Source organism: Monodelphis domestica, chromosome 1, assembly GCF_027887165.1.
Source record: "Monodelphis domestica isolate mMonDom1 chromosome 1, mMonDom1.pri, whole genome shotgun sequence".
Taxonomy (NCBI): Eukaryota; Metazoa; Chordata; class Mammalia; order Didelphimorphia; family Didelphidae; genus Monodelphis; species Monodelphis domestica.
Window position 1 is genome coordinate 597,889,801 of NC_077227.1, and position 18,902 is coordinate 597,908,702.

Below are 18,902 nucleotides of genomic sequence, written 5' to 3' on the forward strand. Positions count from 1 at the left end.
CCTGGAGCTCTATCTACTGTGCTACCCAGATGCCCCAATAGTATCTAATCTTCCATAACTTTCTTACAACTGGTCAGATAATTTGTGAACAGGAAAGAGCTACGTAAATTTCACTTGTTATTCCATAAATACACAAGTACATCTATGACTTCATTAATAAGGATGTTCCTCCATGGATGCATTTCACAACACAGACATTCCTGTTTTGCCTGTGTGGTTCTTAACTACATCTTCCCATAAATGCAATATAAAGTGTTCACTCAATGCTTTAGGGGCCTTCTTAGACCTTCTGAGATAGCTAAGTAGCTGACTCCTGCCAAGAGAAATGAAGCAGCACTGAAGATCAGTTTTCTCATGGGGGTAAATAGCACCTACTTCTCAGGGTTGTTATGAAGATCAAATGAGTTAACATGTAAAGTGCTATGTAAACATTAGCTATTGCTATTATTTTTTTTTAATTTTTAAACATTATTTTATTTGGTCGTTTTCATACATTATTCACTGGAAACAAAGATCATTTTCTTTTCCTTCCCTTCCCCCCCCCCCCCCGCCTTTCCCTCTCCCATAGCAGACGCATGATTCCACTGGTTATCACATGTGTTCTTGACTCGAACCCATTTCCCTGTTGTTGGAATTTGCATTATAGTGTTCATTTAGAGTCTCTCCTCAGTCTTATCCCCTCCAACCCTTTAGTCAAGCAGTTGCTTTTCATCGGTGTTTTTACTCCCACAGTTTATCCTCTGCTTGTGGGTAGTATTTTTTAGATCCCTGCAGATTGCTCAGGGACATTGCATTGATACTAATGGAGAAGTCCATCACCTTCGATTGTACCACAATGTATCAGTCTCTGTGTGCAATGTTTTCCTGGTTCTGCTCTTTTCGCTCTGCATCACTTCCTGGAGGTTTTTCCAGTCTCCATTGGATTCCTCCACTTTATTATCCCTTTTAGCACAATAGTATTCCAATCACCAACATATACCACAATTTGTTCAGCCATTCCCCAATTGAAGGGCATCCCCTCATTTTCCAATTTTTGGCCACCACAAAGAGCGTGGCTATGAATATTTTTGTACAAGTCTTTTTGTCCATTATCTCTTTGGTGTACAGACCCAGCAGTGCTATGGCTGGATCAAAGGGCAGACAGTCATTTAGCACCCTTTTGGCATAGTTCCAAATTGCCCTCCAGAATGGTTGGATCAATTCACAACTCCACCAGTAATGAATTAATGTCCCCACTTTGCCACATCCCCTCCAGCATTCATTACTTTCCATTGCTGTCATGTTAGCCAATCAGCTATTGCTATTATTAATAAAGAAAACAATTAAAGTTTGGTCCTGGAAGTAATATGGAATCACTGGAGTTTATTGAGAAAGAGGAAGAGGTCTGTCTTAAAAATATTCTTTTGGAGTGGAGGATAATATAAGTTGAGTCAACAGGAAAGGTTTCATGGTAAGTAAGCTGAATCTTAAAAGGAGTCAGGCTACAATTAGTAGGGAGGCTATTCTCGTGCCTACAGTTAGCAGGAATAGCCTATGCAGGGGTGAAAAGGGATGGAATGCTATGTACTGAAGATAGTGTGCCAAGATTTTAGCAAAGCATGTGAAAAGGTAACATGTGCCATTCTTGTGAAAACGATGCATCAATCAATAATAAGACTGGTGGAATCTAAATTAATTGACAAGCTAAATTCAAAGAGTAGTCATTAAATATTCAATGCTGATTTGGAAGACCTTTGATATAGTTTCAAGGACCTATGTTTGACCTTACAGTATTTAAAATTAGCACATTTGAGACATAACTAATGTTAAGGGTGACTAAATCAGCAACAGGAGGTGGCTCTCAAGAACTCTCAGTCCACAGGCCATCCATACCACCTTGGAAGAATTGAGACTTGCAGAAACCCAGAAATAATGCAAAGGATAACATCAAGAAAGAACTGATATTTAAAAGAAGTGTCCTATCCTCCCTCAGAACAGAGACTACCTTTATTTAAATATAAATTGAACTCAGATTCTGGAAGAGCACAGGAAGGAATCCAAAAATCAAATAAGAGAAGCAGAGGAAAAATTGGGAAGAGAAATGAAAGCAATGGAAGAAAAAATGCGCTAAATAAAAAAGGAGGCTCAAAAGCTGACAGAAAAAAATCATTCCTTAAAAATTAGAATTGGGCAACAATAGAAACTAATGACTTCATGAGACATCAACAAACAACAAAAAAATAAAAAGAACAACAAAAAAACCCCAGAAAACATAAAATATCTCATTGAAAAAACAAATGACCTAGAAAAAAGATCCAAGAAAAAAACACTTTAAGAATTACTGGACTAAATGAAAGTGATGATGGGGGGGGGGAAGGGGGGAGCATGAATTTATAATACAATAAATTATTCTTGAACAAGAGTAAAATAGAAATTGAAAAAATCTGTAGATTGCCTCCAGGATGAAATCCCCAAATGACAAATCCCAGGAATATAAGAGTTAAATTTAAGAAACTCCAAGTGAAGAAGAAAATATTCCAAAAGCAGCCAAAAAGAAACAATTCAAATAACAAGGAGCAGGATTTAGCAGTCCACACATTAAAGGACTGAAAGGCATGGAATATGATATAGCAGACGTGAAAAAAAGCACTAGTTTAAAAACCAAGAATCACCAATCCAGCAAAATAGAGTATATTTTTTCAGAGAGAAAAATGGTCATTCAATAAAATAGAAGATTTCCAAGCCTTCCTACTAAAAAGACCATACCTAAATAGAAAATTTGATGTCCAAACACAAGACCCAAGAGAAGTCTAAAAAGGTAAATGAAAAAGAAAAAATTTAAAGAACTCAATGAGGTCAAACTATATGTATTCCTACATGGAAAGAGGATATTTATAATTCCTAAAAAAATTTATTAGAAGTAGAGCAGTTATAAGGAGTACACCTAGACAGAGGGTATGGAAGTGAGTGGATTAGGAAGCTATGATATCCAAAAAATAAAATAAAATAAAGGGGTGAAAAAGAAGATTGCACTGAGAGAAAAGGAAGGGAGAGGTGGAATTGTCTCAGCTAAAGAAGCATGAAAAACTATTTCAGTTAAGGGGAATATAAAGGTGGTGATGAGTAATGCTTCAACTTTACTCTCATCCTAACTCCCTCAGAGAGGGAATAACAACCATACTCATTGGGGTATATACTTCTATCTTATCTTATAGCAACTTCGGGGGAGTAAGAAAAGGAAAGAGGGGTGGTACTAGGAGGGAATGGGAAGTAAAGGGAGTTGATAAAAAGCAAAACACCAATAAGGGACAGAGTGAAAGGGAAAGAGTAAGATCAAAATGGGGAAAATAAGATAGAGGGGAATACACAGTTGGCAATCTGTGAGGTTTGTGAATGTGAATAGGACAATTTCACCCATAAAATGGAATCTGGGATAGCAGAGTGAATTAAAAACCAGAATCTTATCATATGTTATTTATAGGAAACACATTTGAGACATAGTAATACACAAAGTAAAAGTAAAGGGTTGGAGCAGAATTTATTGAGCATCATCTGAAGTAAAAAAAAAAAAACAGGAATAAAAATCATGATCTCACACAAAGCTAAAACAAAAATAGATAAGGATAAGTAATATCAGTACTAAATATATATGCCCCAAATGCTATAGCCTCTAAATTTTTAAAGGAGAAATTAAATCAGCTTCGGGAGGAAATAGTAAAATTATACTAATGGGGGACTTCAACTTCCCCATTTCACATCTAGATAAATCAAAACAAAACAAACAAACAAAAAAAAAACAAGAAATAAGTAAAGGAAGTGAATGAAATCTTAGAAAAGTTAGAACTAATAGATCTCTGGAGAAAACTGAATGGGAATAGAAAAGGAATATATGTTCTTTTCAGCAGTTCATGACTCCTATACAAAATCTGACCATGTATAAAGGCATAAAACCTGTACAACAAATACAGAAAAGAAGAAATTATAAATGCATCCTTTTCAGATCATAATTCAATAAAAATTATAATCAATAAAGCTCCATGGAAAGGCAAATCAAAAATTAACTGGAAATTAAATAATCTAATGCTAAAAAAAGGGTGGATCAAAGAACAAATTATAGAAACAATCAATAATTTTACTAATAAGAATGACAATGAGAAGACATATCAAAATTTACGTTTACACCTAAGTAGTACTCAGGGGAAAATTTATTTCTCTAAACACTTAAATCAATAAAATAGAGAAAATGCAGATCAATGAATTGAGTATACAACTAAAAAAACTATTTAAAAAAATTTAACTTTTATTTAAACTTTATTTAAATTAATTAAATAAAAATATTAATTTTTAAAAATGATTTAAATTTAATTAAATAAAATATTACTTTTTAAATTTAATTAAATAAAAATACTTTAAATCCTCATTTAAAGATGAATTGGAAAATTCTAAAAATTAAAGGAGAAATTTGAAAAATCAAAAGTAAGAGAACCATTGGGCTGATAAATAAGACCAGCAGTCAGTTTATGAAAAAACAAATAGACAAAGCATTGGTTAATTTGATTTAAAAAAGGAAAGAAGTAAATCAAATATTTATTATCAAAAATGAAAAGGGTGAACTCACCAAAAATGAAGAGGAAATTAAAGCAATCATTAGGAGCTATTTTTACCCAAATATGCCAATAAATCTGACAATATAAATCAAAATAGAAGAATATTTACAGACATGCAAATTGTCCAGATTAACAAAATAGAATCCTTCAATAATCCCATATTAGAAAAGGAAACTGAACAAGCTATCAATGAACTCCCTAAGGAAAAAAACTCCAGGGTCAAATAAATTTATAAGTGAATTTTATCAAACACTTAAAGAACAATTACTTAATCCCAGTACTACATAAACTATTTGGGAAAATAGAGAAGGAATCCTAACAAATTCTTTTCATGAAATAAATGTGGTACTGTTATATAAGACAGCAAAAGCAAAAATAAAGAAAATGATAGGCCAGTTTCATTAATAAATATAAATGCAAAAATTTAAAATAATATACTAGTGCAAGGAGATTACAGCAATATATCACTAGGATCATTCACTATGACCAAGTAGGATTTATACCAGGAATGAGGAGCTCTATCATTAACCAAAGAGAAATTACATGATTTATCTCAAAAGATACAGAAAAAGCCTTTGAAGAAATACCAAACCCATTCCAATGAAAAACAACAGAAACAATAGAAGTCAATAGGTCACTACTTAAAATGATAAGTAGTATCTACTTAACTCCTTCAGCAAGTATCATCTGCAATGGGGATAAATTAAAAAGCCTCCCCAATAAGATCAGGAATGAAACAAGGATGTCTATTATCACTACTATTACTCAACACTGTATTAGAAATGCTAGCTTTAGCAATAAGGAAAGAAAGAAATTGAAGGAATTAAAGTAAGCAATGAGGAAACTAAAATCATTCTTTGCAGATGATATGATGGTATACTTAGAGAATCCTAGAAAATCAACTAAAAAACAAGTTGGGATAATTAATAACTTTAATAAAGTTGCAGCATACAAAACAAACCCATATAAAATAATCAGCTTATATTACCAATAAAGTCCAGTAGGAACAGTTAGAAAGTAAAATTCCCTTCAAAATCACTCTAAATATGGGAGGTCCTGGGTTCAAATCTAACACCAGACACTTCTTTCTTAGCTCTGTGACCTTGAGCAAGTCACTTAATCCCAATCTCCTAGTCCTTACCACTCCTCTCTGCCTCTGAATCAATACCCAGTATTGGTTCTATGATGAGAGGTAAGGATTTTTTAAAAATTAAAAATAAAATAAAATCACTCGAAACAATATAAAATACCCAGGAATCCACTTGCCAAGACAAACACAGGAATTATATGAACACAATTACAAAACACTTTTCACACAAATAGATCTAAAGAACTGTAAACATATTAATTGCTCAAGGATAAGCTAAGCTAATATTGGCAAATCTATGTAAATTAATTTATTCAATGCCATACCAATCAAATTACCAAATAATTATTTCATGCAACAAGAAAAACAAAACAAAACAAAATACATCTGGAAGAACAAAAGGGCAAGAATATCAAGAGAACTAATGAAAAAAAAAGTTAAAGAAGGTGGCCAAGTAGTACCATACCTCAAAGTATACTATAAAGCATCAAATCATCAAAACAATCTAGTACTTACTAAGAAATAGAATGGTAAATCAGATTAGATACACAATAAATAGGGGGTAAATGACCTTAGCAACCATTGTTCTTAAAACCAAAGATCCCAACTTTTGGAATAAGAACTCATTATTAACAAAAACTGCTAGGAAAATTAGAACAGTATGGCAGAAGCCAGGTATAGACCAATATCTCACACCCTAATACTTTCAAGATAAGGTCAAAAGAGATCTATGATTTAGATATAAAGAATGATACTACAACTACATTAAGGGAACATAATAGTTTGCATAGTAGATGTCTGAAGAAAGGGAAGAATTTATGAGTAAACAAAAGAGAGACGATATTATAAAATGTAAAGTGAATAATTTTGATTATATTAAATTAAAAAGCTTTTGTACAAACAAAAGTAATGTAACCAAGATTTGAAGGGAAACAACAAACTGGGAAAAAAACTTTTATAACAAATGTCTAATAATGATCTAACTTCTCAAATTTATAGAGAACCAAGTCAAATTTTTAAGAATACAAACCATTTCCCGATTGACAAACAGAAAAAGGCTATGAACTAGCAATTTTCAGGTGAAGTCAAAGCCATCAATAACCATATGAAAAAATGTTCTATATCATTCTTGATTAGAGAAATGCAATTTAAAACAACGCTAAGCAGAGGATAAACCATGGGAGTAAAAACACCGAGAAAAGCAACTGCTTGACTACAGGGGGGAAGGGGATACGACTGAGGAGGGACTCTAAATGAAAACTAATGCAAATACCAAGAACATGGAAATGGGTTCGAACCAAGAACACATGTGATACCCAGTGGAATCGTGTGTCGGCTATGGGAGAGGTGGTGAGAAGGGAGGAGGGAGGAAAAGAAAATGATCTTTGTATCCAATGAATAATGTTTGGAAATAGCCAAATAAAATAATGTTTAACGTGAAAAAAAAAGTTGAGTATGGAGATCTGCCCATTTTTAGATCTAATTATCAAAAGTATAAACATCCCACTTAATCATTAAGTGGGAGGTCTGTTACCCACATATGCAATAGTGGGTGATGAATCAGAATGAAATTAACTGTCCCTGGGCAGTCTTAAAGCAAAGTTTTAACTGTGATTGGTAGACAGAAAATTAGGGGAAGACACGGGAAGTGATGCAAAAGAAGTATCTTTAAAAGAAGCTGTCACTTCCTTTGAGGGAGAGTTATTCATTCATTGGAAGGAGAGATGGAGTCAATTCTTCATTCTTTGGAGTGGAAGCTGGACCCAAGACCCTGCTCCTGGTGAGGCTGTTCTAAAATCTCTTCCTTTGAACTGACATGTGGTAAGTGAAAAGCTGACTCTTAACTGCTGGATTTTCTGGAAAAAAAAAAAATCTAACCTCAAGAGAGACTTACCTCTTGAGAGAGACTTAGATATCTTACCTTATCCTCTATGATGTTCTTACTTCACTCTTTCTACATTTTGTAAATAAATTGTAAATAAATCCCTTTGGAATAAATTAAATTCCTAGCAACCACACTTCTAAAAAAATTTTATTTAATGAGATGATTTAGAATATTTTCCCATTGTGACAAGACTCATGTTCTTTCCATCCCCTTCCCCCACCCACTTCCTGTATCTGATGCACAATTCCACTGGGTTTAATGTGTCATTGATCAAGACCCATTTCCATATTATTAGTATTTGCACTAGGGTGATCATTTAGAGTCTATTTTCCTAGTCAGCCCCATCAGCCAATTTGATCAAGCACTTATTTTTCTCCTGTGTTTCTTTTCCTACAGTTCTTCCTCTGGATGTGGATAGCATTCTTTCTCATATGTTCCTCTGAACAGTTCTGGATAATTGCATTGCTAATAGTAGAGAAGTCTGTTACATTTGATTTTACCATAGTGTATCAGTCTCTGTGTACAATATTCTCTTGGTTCTGCTCCTTTCACTCTGAATAAATTCCTTGAGGTCGTTGCAGTTCACTTGGAATCCCTCCAGTTTATTATTCCTTTGAGCACAATAGTACTCCATCACCAGTATATACCACAATTCGTTCAGCCATTCCCCAATCAGAGAGCATCCCCTCATTTTCCAGTTTTTTGCCACCACAAAGAGTGCAGCTATGAATATTCTTGTACAAGTCTTTTTCCTCATTATCTCTTTGGGGTAACAAACCCAGCAGTTCTATCACTCGATCAAAGGGCAGTCTTTTAGCACACTTTGGGCATATTTCCAAATTGCCTTCTAGATTCTAGTTGGATCAGTTCACAACTCCACCAGCAATGCATTAATGTCCCAATTTTGCCACATCCCTCCAACATTCATTACTCCCCTTTGCTGTCATGTCATTAAATCTGCTAGGTGTGAGGTGATACTTCAGAGTTGTTTTGATTTGCATTTCTCTTATTATAAGAGATTTAGAACATTTTTTCATGTGCTTATTAATAGTTTTGATTTCTTAATCTGAAAATTGCCTAGTTATGTCCCTTGCCCATTTATCAATTGAGGAATGGCTGGATTTTTTGTACAATTGATTTAGTTCCTTATAAATTTGACTGATTAGACTTTTGTCAGAGGTTTTTGTTATAAAGATTTTTTCCCAATTTGTTGCTTCCCTTCTAATTTTGATTGCATTGGTTTTGTTTGTACAAACACTTTTTAATTTAATATAACCAAAATTATTTATTTTGCCATTTTGTAATTTTTTTCTAATTCTTGCTTGGTCTTAAAATCTTTCCTTTCCCAAAGATCTGACAAGTATACTATTCTGTGTTCACCTAATTTACTTATTGTTTCCTTCTTTATGTTCAAGTCATTCACCCATTCTGAGTTTATCTTGGTCTAGGGTGTGAGATGTTGATCTAAACCTAATCTCTCCCATACTGTTTTTCAATTTTCCTAGCAGTTTTTGTCAAATAGTGGATTTTTGTCCCCAAAGCTTGGATCCTTGGGTTTATTACAGACTGTCTTGCTGAGGTCACTTACCCCAAGTCTATTCCACTGATCCTCTCTTCTGTCTCTTAGCCAGTACCATATAGTTTTGATGATCACTGCTTTAGAGAATAATTTAAGATCTGGTAATGCTAGGCCACCTTCCTTCATATTTTTTTCCATTATTTCTCTTGATATTCTTGATCTTTTGTTCTACCAAATAAACTTTGTAATTGCTTTTTCTAATTCTGTAAAAAAGCTTTTTGGTAGTTTGATGAGTATGGCACCAAATAAGTAAATTAGTTTGGGTAAGATTGTCATTTTTATTATGTTAGCTTGTCCTACTCATGTTTTTCCAATTATTTAGATCTAGTTTTAATTGTGTGTAGAGTGTTTTGTAGTTGTGTTCATATAGTTCCTATGTTCTGGCGACCACACTGTTAAATAATCCAGTCCAACCCTTTTAAAATTAACCCCTTTTCCCCCTTACACATGTAATTGGGAAAGTCATCTTTGAATTTAAAAAAAAAAATCCTCCTCATAGAAATAAAAAAAAATCAATTTATAACCCACCACAGTCTTGTGAGAAGAAAGAAGCTATGAAACAAACAATATTCTGCAGAGGCCTGCCTGTGAATCTATAAGAGAATGTCCCTAGGACAGATAGGCAAGATCTTAATACAAGAAGAGTTCATCCTTAAATTGGGTAATTTAATGGGTATTCTGACTGAAGATTCTGACAATGATGGAAGTCAGAAATAAAACTGTGAGGAGAGTCAGTAATTTCAGAATATAGGTAATTCTGGGTTGAAAGTAGATTATACAAAATAAATGTAGTCAAGTTAAAGAAATAGTAACTATGTAAAAAAAATATAGAGTGATAATAGATATAGGGAATAGTGTAGAATCATACAAATAGCATGACAGGGAGCCATAGTGTATCAGTTAATGGAAAAAAACATGATTTTATGTAAAAGCACCTCTTTTAAAATACATGAACTTATACAGTTAATAGCTATTACAATATTTTATGCTCATTTCAACTAAATATGAATACTCATATCACTAAAATAACATCTTTTCAAATGAAGTATGTTTAAGTTCTCCAATTATGTTATTATATAATTTTTTTGTTTTTATTTGTGAAACATTTTATATTTTGTTATGTCTAATGTTACTCATGCAAATCCAATGATGACAGTCTATTTAATTCACCAGATACAACCTAATTGAAGCAAAGGATAACAGTAATATTTTAAGGTAATTTATTTTAAAAGAATTTAAGAATTCTTAATAATTCTAAATAAGAATTACTTAGAAACACCTCTCCCAAGCCATAGCAATGTAATATATAACACATGGGATGAAAATATATGGTATAATTTGTTACATATAATTGAGCACTTGGAATAAAAAATAAAATAAACAATTTTTTTATAGCTATGCCAGAGAACTTATTAATTTCCTTCAAGTCTCAGGTCAAACCTCACTTACACTGCACCTTTTCCTATATCCCTAAATTCTAGTGCCTTCCCTCTGTTGATGGTCCCCAATTTATCCCATCCCAATCTATAGTTTGTTTCATAAAGTGGTTTACATATTGTCTGCCCCATTAGACTGTGAGCTTCTTGAAAGCAAGAACTACCCTTTGTCTTTTTTCTTACTCCTAGACCTTGAGCTCAGTGCCTGCTACAGAGTGAGGCTAAATAAATGTTTAATGACTAATAGAGACATTAAACTCATGTCATACTATCTACCTATCTTATCTATATACTTCACGATTTATTTACAGATCATTTAACTACTTGATATAGGGACCTGGAGCAGAGAAATAAAAAAATATTAGCTACTGCCAATGAATGTCAGTAAGAAAAAATGATTTTAAATCCACAACCAAAATTAAAACTTATTTTAACTGGGGAAGGATTCCGAAGTATCATTTATAAGTCATTTTTCAAAAACACAACTTTTTGAAGTTGTTACAACAGTAGTCATTATGTAGCCAAACAACTACTACAATGACAGAAATTGCCCAAGGATTCTTTAATAAATACTGCTGGAAATCACATAAGTTTCACTACACAGAGAGATCTAGAAAGAAAACTAATTTATTATATGCTCAGAACACAGACCCCAATAGTATACAATAAACAGTGGGCCCTGAGTAACAGTTTCAGCAAGCTGACACAGGTCTCAGTTACATAGACAAAAACTAGTACAATGGAACTTTACAGTGAAGTAGAAAGGGAAGGTAAATTTTTACACATTAAAGAACAGCAAAAGAGAAAGATTTATATTAAATAATAAACTGGTCAGTAAACACTGGGAATATAGCTGGAATTTGCAAAACAATACCCAAGCTTGAAATGCTTATTTTATGTATATAATATGTTAATAAAGCTGAGCTAGAAATTCTCTTATCACTAACCATTTAATCACCAGAGTTATATTTTCAGGTCTCAGCTTAGATTTTGAAGATTCTAGCTACTTAAGAAACTTACTATCTTACTCAAATGATGATAATAAAGTCAAGTTACAAAAATTCTCTCATGACAACAGTTATAAAGATAACACCTGCAATTCTGATCCTCAAAATGGCAGAATATGTAATCCATAGCAATTATTTCAAAGTGATAAAAAAAGTAATTACATTTATTACAAGGATAGTCAAAACTACAGATAGCTAATTTTTTTTTATGCTGAAGGGCAGAGGGAGTGATACATTACTCTGTAACACCAAAGAAAAATAAAACAATTAACAATTCAATTAGTGACAAATAGGAGGTAAGGGGTTCAAAAGCATTCCTTATTGACCACTGATATCCAGTTAAAATTCGCTGTTTTCTAGAACTATGAATTCATTAGTGTAAGTGATACCTTCCCAGAAAATCTCCTCTACCAATTAATAGCAGCTACTATCCTAAGATTGGGTCACTGAAAGGCTAAGGGATTTGCTGGAGGTAACTCAGTGTCTGAACTTGAACTTAGAGTAAGACTCCAAAATCTCTTCGTATATATGACAACACTTTGTTATCATGGAAAGGGGAAGGTTTCCAGGGAATGCTTATTTAAGCTTTAAAGAGCTTACCTAAGCTACGACAAAGTATCTGGGAACAACAATTATAAAACAATAGAAACAGAACGGTTTGAAAATATTTTTTTTAAAAATTGTGAGACATGACACCTCTACAACACCCACCCATCTTCCCCTTTTGCAAAAGGAACATTCTACAAAGATTGCATAAAACGTTTAATTTTGTTAATGAACTGATTGGTTTAGCTGACCCTCCCCCTTCAAAAAAAAGCCTGATTAAGGGATGGGAAGAAAAAGGATATGAAGGAAATCTAGACTATGTAAAACAAAAGAATTTTTTTAAAAATTAAGAGCTCTTTTGCTTTACAGTCTGGCATTATTTGGGGGTGAATGCATTGAAGTAGATTTCTCCCAAAGGCAGTCAGGTTGATAAAAAGAATACTACTTCAGAGCCAAAGGACTAGGGATTCTTGAAATCCACTATGTTTTTATTACCAGTATGAATCTTAGACAAATGATTCAAGTTATCTAGACTTTAGATTCTTTTTCTATTAAATAATAGTCCATTCCAACTCTAAATCTATAAACCTCTAATTCTATTAGTAAAGGGAACTTGGTGTGGAAACTCCCTTTACTGATATTGACTGACAAACAGTTTGTATTTTAGAACTGTTTGAGGCACTGACAAGTTAAGAGAAGTGAAATCTTTTCTTGACTCCAAGGCAGACTTTTAGATACTCTCTCTCTCTCTCTCTCTCTGAGACCTCCAACTACCTATCAGACATTTTGAATTGAATGTCCAACAGATATATTACACTCAATATATCCAAAGCAGAACCCATTATCTTTCCCCTCCTCTCTACCCCAATTTTTCCTATTATTACAGAGGGCAACATTATCTTCAGGCTCACAACTTGGGAATCCTCTTGGATTCCTCACTCTCTCATTTCCAAAATCCAAGTTGTTGAAAACGTCTGTTGATTTCACCTTTGCAATCTCTCTTGAATGTGACTCCTTTCTTCTGAAACAATCATGACTCTAGTACTCTAATGGCCTGCTAGTGGATCAGTCTTCCTCAAGTCTTTCCTCTACTTCATCCTCCATTCAGTCAGTAAACCGCAGGGCATGATCATGTCCCACTATGCCACAGTCAAAAAAAAAAACTCCAGTGGCTCTCACATTTCCAAGATAGAATATAAAATGCTTGTTTGGTCTTCAAAGCCCTTCATAACCCAGTCTCCTGCTACCTCTTTAGTCGTCTTACATCTTACTCCCCTATTTGTACAGTAATACCTATGTTTTTGTGGGTTGCCTCAGATTTTGTTAATTTACCCACTTGAACTTGATGCTAGTTTTGCATTCTCCTGCTCAGTGTGAGCAATACATTTATTGACAAGCAAATAAATCCATTTATCCATACATATAGCAAATGGAAATCAGATAAAACATACAGAGAATACCTGATTATACAAAATGAATGAGCTCTCTCATTGGGAGCGAGATATCTCAGTCAGTTCTCCCATTGTATCTCAGTTGAGAAGAGGGACATAATCAAGGCAACAACTCCTCAGCTTCTTTCCAAAGTCTTTCCAGATAATGCCTTGATAGCTAAGGTCTTTATGGAAGGAGATTCCCCTTCCAATTAATAACCTCTCTCTCCCCTCCCCACTGTCTTCTGCATGCCAAGAAGAATTTTCAGAAAGGTAAATGACATGTTAAATGTTCATTTATTCTTTAGTCTTTTATATTCGTTTTATATTAATTACTTTGTTTTTAATATTAAATACTATATTTATTTTCTATAAAATATTTCTGGTATGTATTTTGGAGTGCCTAGAACAAATTAACTGGATTTCTATTGATTTATATGGAAATAATTGCTGCAGTTTTTGGTTTCGGATTTCCCTGATTGTTCTCGGGCAGATTATTGATGAAAATGAGGTTATCACTGTACTCTCAAATCTAGTAACACCAGCCTCCTGGCTATTCACAAACAAAACATTCCATTTCTTGACTCTTGGCAATTTCTCTGACCGAGTCCCATGAAGGCAATGCTCTGCATTCTCTCACCTTCCATATTTCCTTTAAGTCTCAACTAAAATCTCACCTTTTATGGGAAGCTTTCCCCAATACCTATTAATTATGTATGCCTTCCCAGCATTGATTATTTCCTATTTATCCTGTACATAAAATAACATGTTTTGTGTAGGTTTGCATGTTTTCTCCCCCATTAAACTGTGAATTCCTTGTGTGCAGGGACTTACTTTTATCTCTTTTTTTATTCTCAACACTTAGTCCAGCCTGAATATATAAATGCTAAATAAATGTTGACTAAATGAACAGTTATACTCAATTGTTTAATTGTCTTTAAAACACAAACTTAAAAATTAATTTTATACAATCTTAATTTTAGACTAGAATAAAACTTAGAGATCACATAGGCCAGTGATGGCAAACCTTTTGGAGATAGTGCCCCACCCAACCCTGACACCAAGAGAAAGATGTCCCCTACCCCCTTAACCCCACACAGGAGAGGGAGAAAGTGCTCCCATTAGGCTTCTGGGCAGAGGGGTAGGTAAAGTGAAGAATATACTCAGTGAGTGTATAAAGGGGGAGGGGAGTAGTCCAAGTGCTCTGTTCTCCTCCAGCTCTGCCACCTGTGAGCCCCTCACCTTACCCTCTATGCATTCCCATTGGCTGCTTGGCAGAAGTGGAGGATGTAAATAAATGTCATCAAGCACAGTGGAGAGGGGGAGGGAAGCAGCTCTGCTCAAGTCCATCTGACTTTCTAGTAATGAAATTGGGGGTAAAAGGGAGGGAAGCACAGCCACATGCCCAGAGAACATTCTGCATGCCATCTTTGGCATCGAGATTTGCCATCACTGACATAGGTTAACCCCTATTTACATACCTACCACTGATTTTAAAAAATACCAATTGCTTAAAGCAAATTACCCTGATAGGGATCATAGAACTTCATAGGTTTTAGACATGGAATTATAAATAAGTGACACAGGCTATTGATAACTCAACTTGTCAATATATGTTTAAGAATCAGGTCTTAATTGCTAAAAAAAAAAGATAATTATTACATGGGTATCCAGAAATCCTCTTATTAAGATATATAATAAGTTTCTGAGATGTACAAACCATCTAAAAGACATATAAGATAATAAGATTATTTTACATAATTTGTGGAAGCCCATAGCACCTGAATTCATCAGAGATGCCTGAAGTGATGATTCAGTTTTTAATGGTTATTCTGCTGATCTGGAATGTTTATTTTAAATATTATTTTATGATATTCTAACTTGAGAAGCTATTTAGAAACTGAAAAAAGCAGGGGAGTTTTTTTTTTCTTCCAAGTCTGAATAAGCAAAGGGTAAGTTAAAAGGCCATACGTGAGTTAATAAAAACTAAAGTCCTATCCTGACTGAGTGGTATCAAGGCACTAGTTAATATAAATTCATTGAAGGCAAGGATTGTCTCTGTTTTGTCTTTGTATCCCCAGTGCCTGGCACATACCAGGGATTTAATAAATGCTTGATGATGACTATTGTTAAAGAAAGGAATGGCTCATCTCCATAATAAAATCTTTTAAAGTTTTAAGGACCTGATAAACCTGGAAACTGAGAAACCCCAGCTAGGCAACAGGAAGCTAAAAAGCAACACCTACCTGGTTTCATGGCTGACAATTAATGGCTGCCAGCAACATCTAGCAACTTCAAGACCACGACTCCCCACCTCTCTCAAGGACATCCAATAAAATTAATCCAAGCAGCTAACCCTGCCCAGAGACAACCAATAGAGGTGACCCAAGTTGTATTACCCTTGAAACCTCCTAATGCTATAAGATCTCATTATTCTCCCAACTGGACTCTGCAGCTACTTCTACTGACATCAGACTTCCCCCTTGCTGCTTCTTTCTTATATTAAAGCTTTGCTATATTACCTTGCTTTGGTCTCATTGCTTCTTGGGTCGAATGCCAGTTGGACTGATGACCAAAAGTATTTTATTTTCTATCAATATGACTAAGCCATTATTTTGTTATATTTATATATATATATATATATATAGTTATAATTAAGGGCTATGAAACTTTTTTGCGATAACTAGTTTCATCAATTCTTGCTGCACTTTGCTTGAGCCACTTGTATACTTCTTCCTAGTTCATTTTTTTGTGTGTATGTATACACACACATATTTATTTGTGTATGTATATACACACATATATAAATACATGTACACACATACATAAATGTATCTCTAAACATATCTATCTGGATGTATAAATATGCCTTGTTTATTCAACAGGTGAGACAGAAACAGTGTGTTTTCTATACTGTAGTCATTTAACAAATATTTGCTTAATGAATAATTTACTACCTGTTCCATTAAACTGAATAGGTAGTTTCAAATGACAAAGTAACAATTCAGCTAATAGCCAATTTCAAACTTTTACATTACAACCTATCCAAAACATGGAGTTTTCTTTAATTTATCACGTTTAAAAATTTCAGGGGATACCTCTTGGTTCTAGTATGTAAAAAGATGGGGTAAATCCCTATTAACATAAATTAAATCGCCATCTTGCAAACTTTACAAAAATTAAGAACTGCAGGATAATGTGATCAATCAGCATATCTAAACTTTTAAGTCTATATTAACATAGCCAATATTCCATTCCCTTTAGTCATTTTAGTTAGTTATTTAGTCATTTAGTTAACAGTTCTCTAAATCTTATCTTGATTTGCTAAGTTGTTCTTTAAGTACAGAGCATAGAATTATATGTGGTTCTCAAAATACGAATATTAGCTGCTTTTAGTAATCTTTGGTCATAACATCATACTCTCACTTATTTAACATACCTGATCAGTTGCCAAGTCTTATAGATTCTGGTTCCTTAACATCTGTTATATGTGTATTTTTTCTTTCACATAGTATTTACCTGAATTCAAGCTCCCAACTTTACCCCTGAACATTTATGCAACAGCCTAACTTGTGTCTGTGCCTGAAACTCTTCCCCTTTTCCAGTTAATCCTCTAGATAGCTACCAAATTGATATTTTATGTCACTCTCCATTCAAAAAATCTCCAGCATCTCCCTATTGTTTCTAGTATAAAATACAAATAAACAACTGATATAATAGAAATTGAAACCTACCCAGAATACTTCTAACAAGTTTCTCGAAGCATTGGAGAGACCCTGGATAGTGGGTATGAGAAGACATTTTGTAACTGGTTCTTGCCTGCTAGACTTTTCATCTGGATTGGGAGCCAAACTAGAGGTATCTTAAAAAAGAAACCAAAGATCAAAGCTCATTCATGTTCTCTTTGGCTACTGGCTCTTGGTTTTACTTTTCTGATGATATCCAACAAAAGTCAGTGCTGTCGGGGAAGAGATCTGGGGCCTACTCCCTCACGAAGGCCAAGATTTAGTCTTCCAATAACAAACCTTGAGCTTTTTGCTTTGCTATTTGTCTTTTTATGTTTAAGGTGAAAGTCTGACTTCAATTTCAAAAGTTCAGGAGAGTGAGCCCAAGTCATTTTTTACAGTTAGCCCAGCCAAAGAACAAGAAGTAACCTTTGAGATCTAGTCTAGCAGTCATTGATAGAAGAGTTCACCCAGCAGTGATAGAGCACTTGGACATGAACTTAGTGTAACTGAAGCTATGCAAACATTGAATTCAGTATGAAGCTACTCCATCCGAAAGAAATAAGAAACAGAGGAGAGAATGTACCCCATTAAAGTATTAAGGTTGCAGAAACATTTGTTCTTGCTATATCTTCTAAGTAAATATCCCTTTATAAAAGTTAACTGATATGAAATAGTTAATTGCAACTAGGATAGAAGCTACTTATTAGTGGGTAACAATGGGGAAGGGAGAAGTACAGATACAACCACTGAAGTACTAAGCTTAGAGAGAGGAAAAAAAAACCTTTCCAAAATCCTAAGTCTTATGTCCTATTAATACTTCTCTTCCCTGCATGTTCTCTTGTTTAACTGGCTTCCTGGATACTACCTATTTTAAAGTGTTAAGAATAGGATTGTATAGATTGGATAGGGTTCCTGAGATTAAGCTAGCTTTTCTTAAGGCCCAAACAGCCTGGGCTACTTTTCCCTTCAAACTATCCTTGAGATTTAGTTGGCCTGGAAGACTAAAGCTTAAACTGTTCATGGTAGTTTCTTGGTGGCTTAAACAGAAAAGTAAATCAGGAATAGAGAGATCTGGTCCTGACCTATTGACACTGACACCACTATGACAAATGTAGAGAGAAATCGCATGAAATTGAATCAATGCAGTGTCTTTGTTAAATATTCTTTCTATGCCAAGGTTAAGTACAATGCTGTAAGGAATTAAATTAAGGGTTTGACTCAATATGTGAAAATTCTAAATTAATATTGTGGTCGCTGATTCAAAATATTATAGCTCAAGTCAAAGTGACTTTTAATAGCTTTTATTTACAAAGAGGTGGAAAGAGTGAAATCAGAGAAATACAAAAAGAGGATAGAGAAGATGTCTAGCCTATCACACTAAATATTGCTCTGGTGTTCAGCTCAGCCTGGCAGGGCTTGTTAACCCTCAACCAGGGGGACCAGGTGTTCCACCCATATGGCCTTCTCCAAGAAGGGATGGCCTCTCCAGAACTAATCTCTCTCCAGAAGCCAGGAAAGGAAGGCTAGCTACTTGCTTGCCCATGAAACAGTCCAAGACTCAAAATCCCAAGTTGAAGCCAAGGTCCAAGTGGTAGCTCCAAGACACAATCACAGTCCA

At 34.2% G+C, this 18,902-nt stretch overlaps 1 protein-coding gene across 13 annotated transcripts in view; it reads right to left on the reverse strand.

Moving 5' to 3' along the window:
- Window positions 1–18,902, reverse strand: part of HMBOX1 (homeobox containing 1) — a 276,942-nt gene that overhangs the window by 213,529 nt on the left and 44,511 nt on the right. The gene's annotated exons all lie outside the window — the stretch shown is intronic.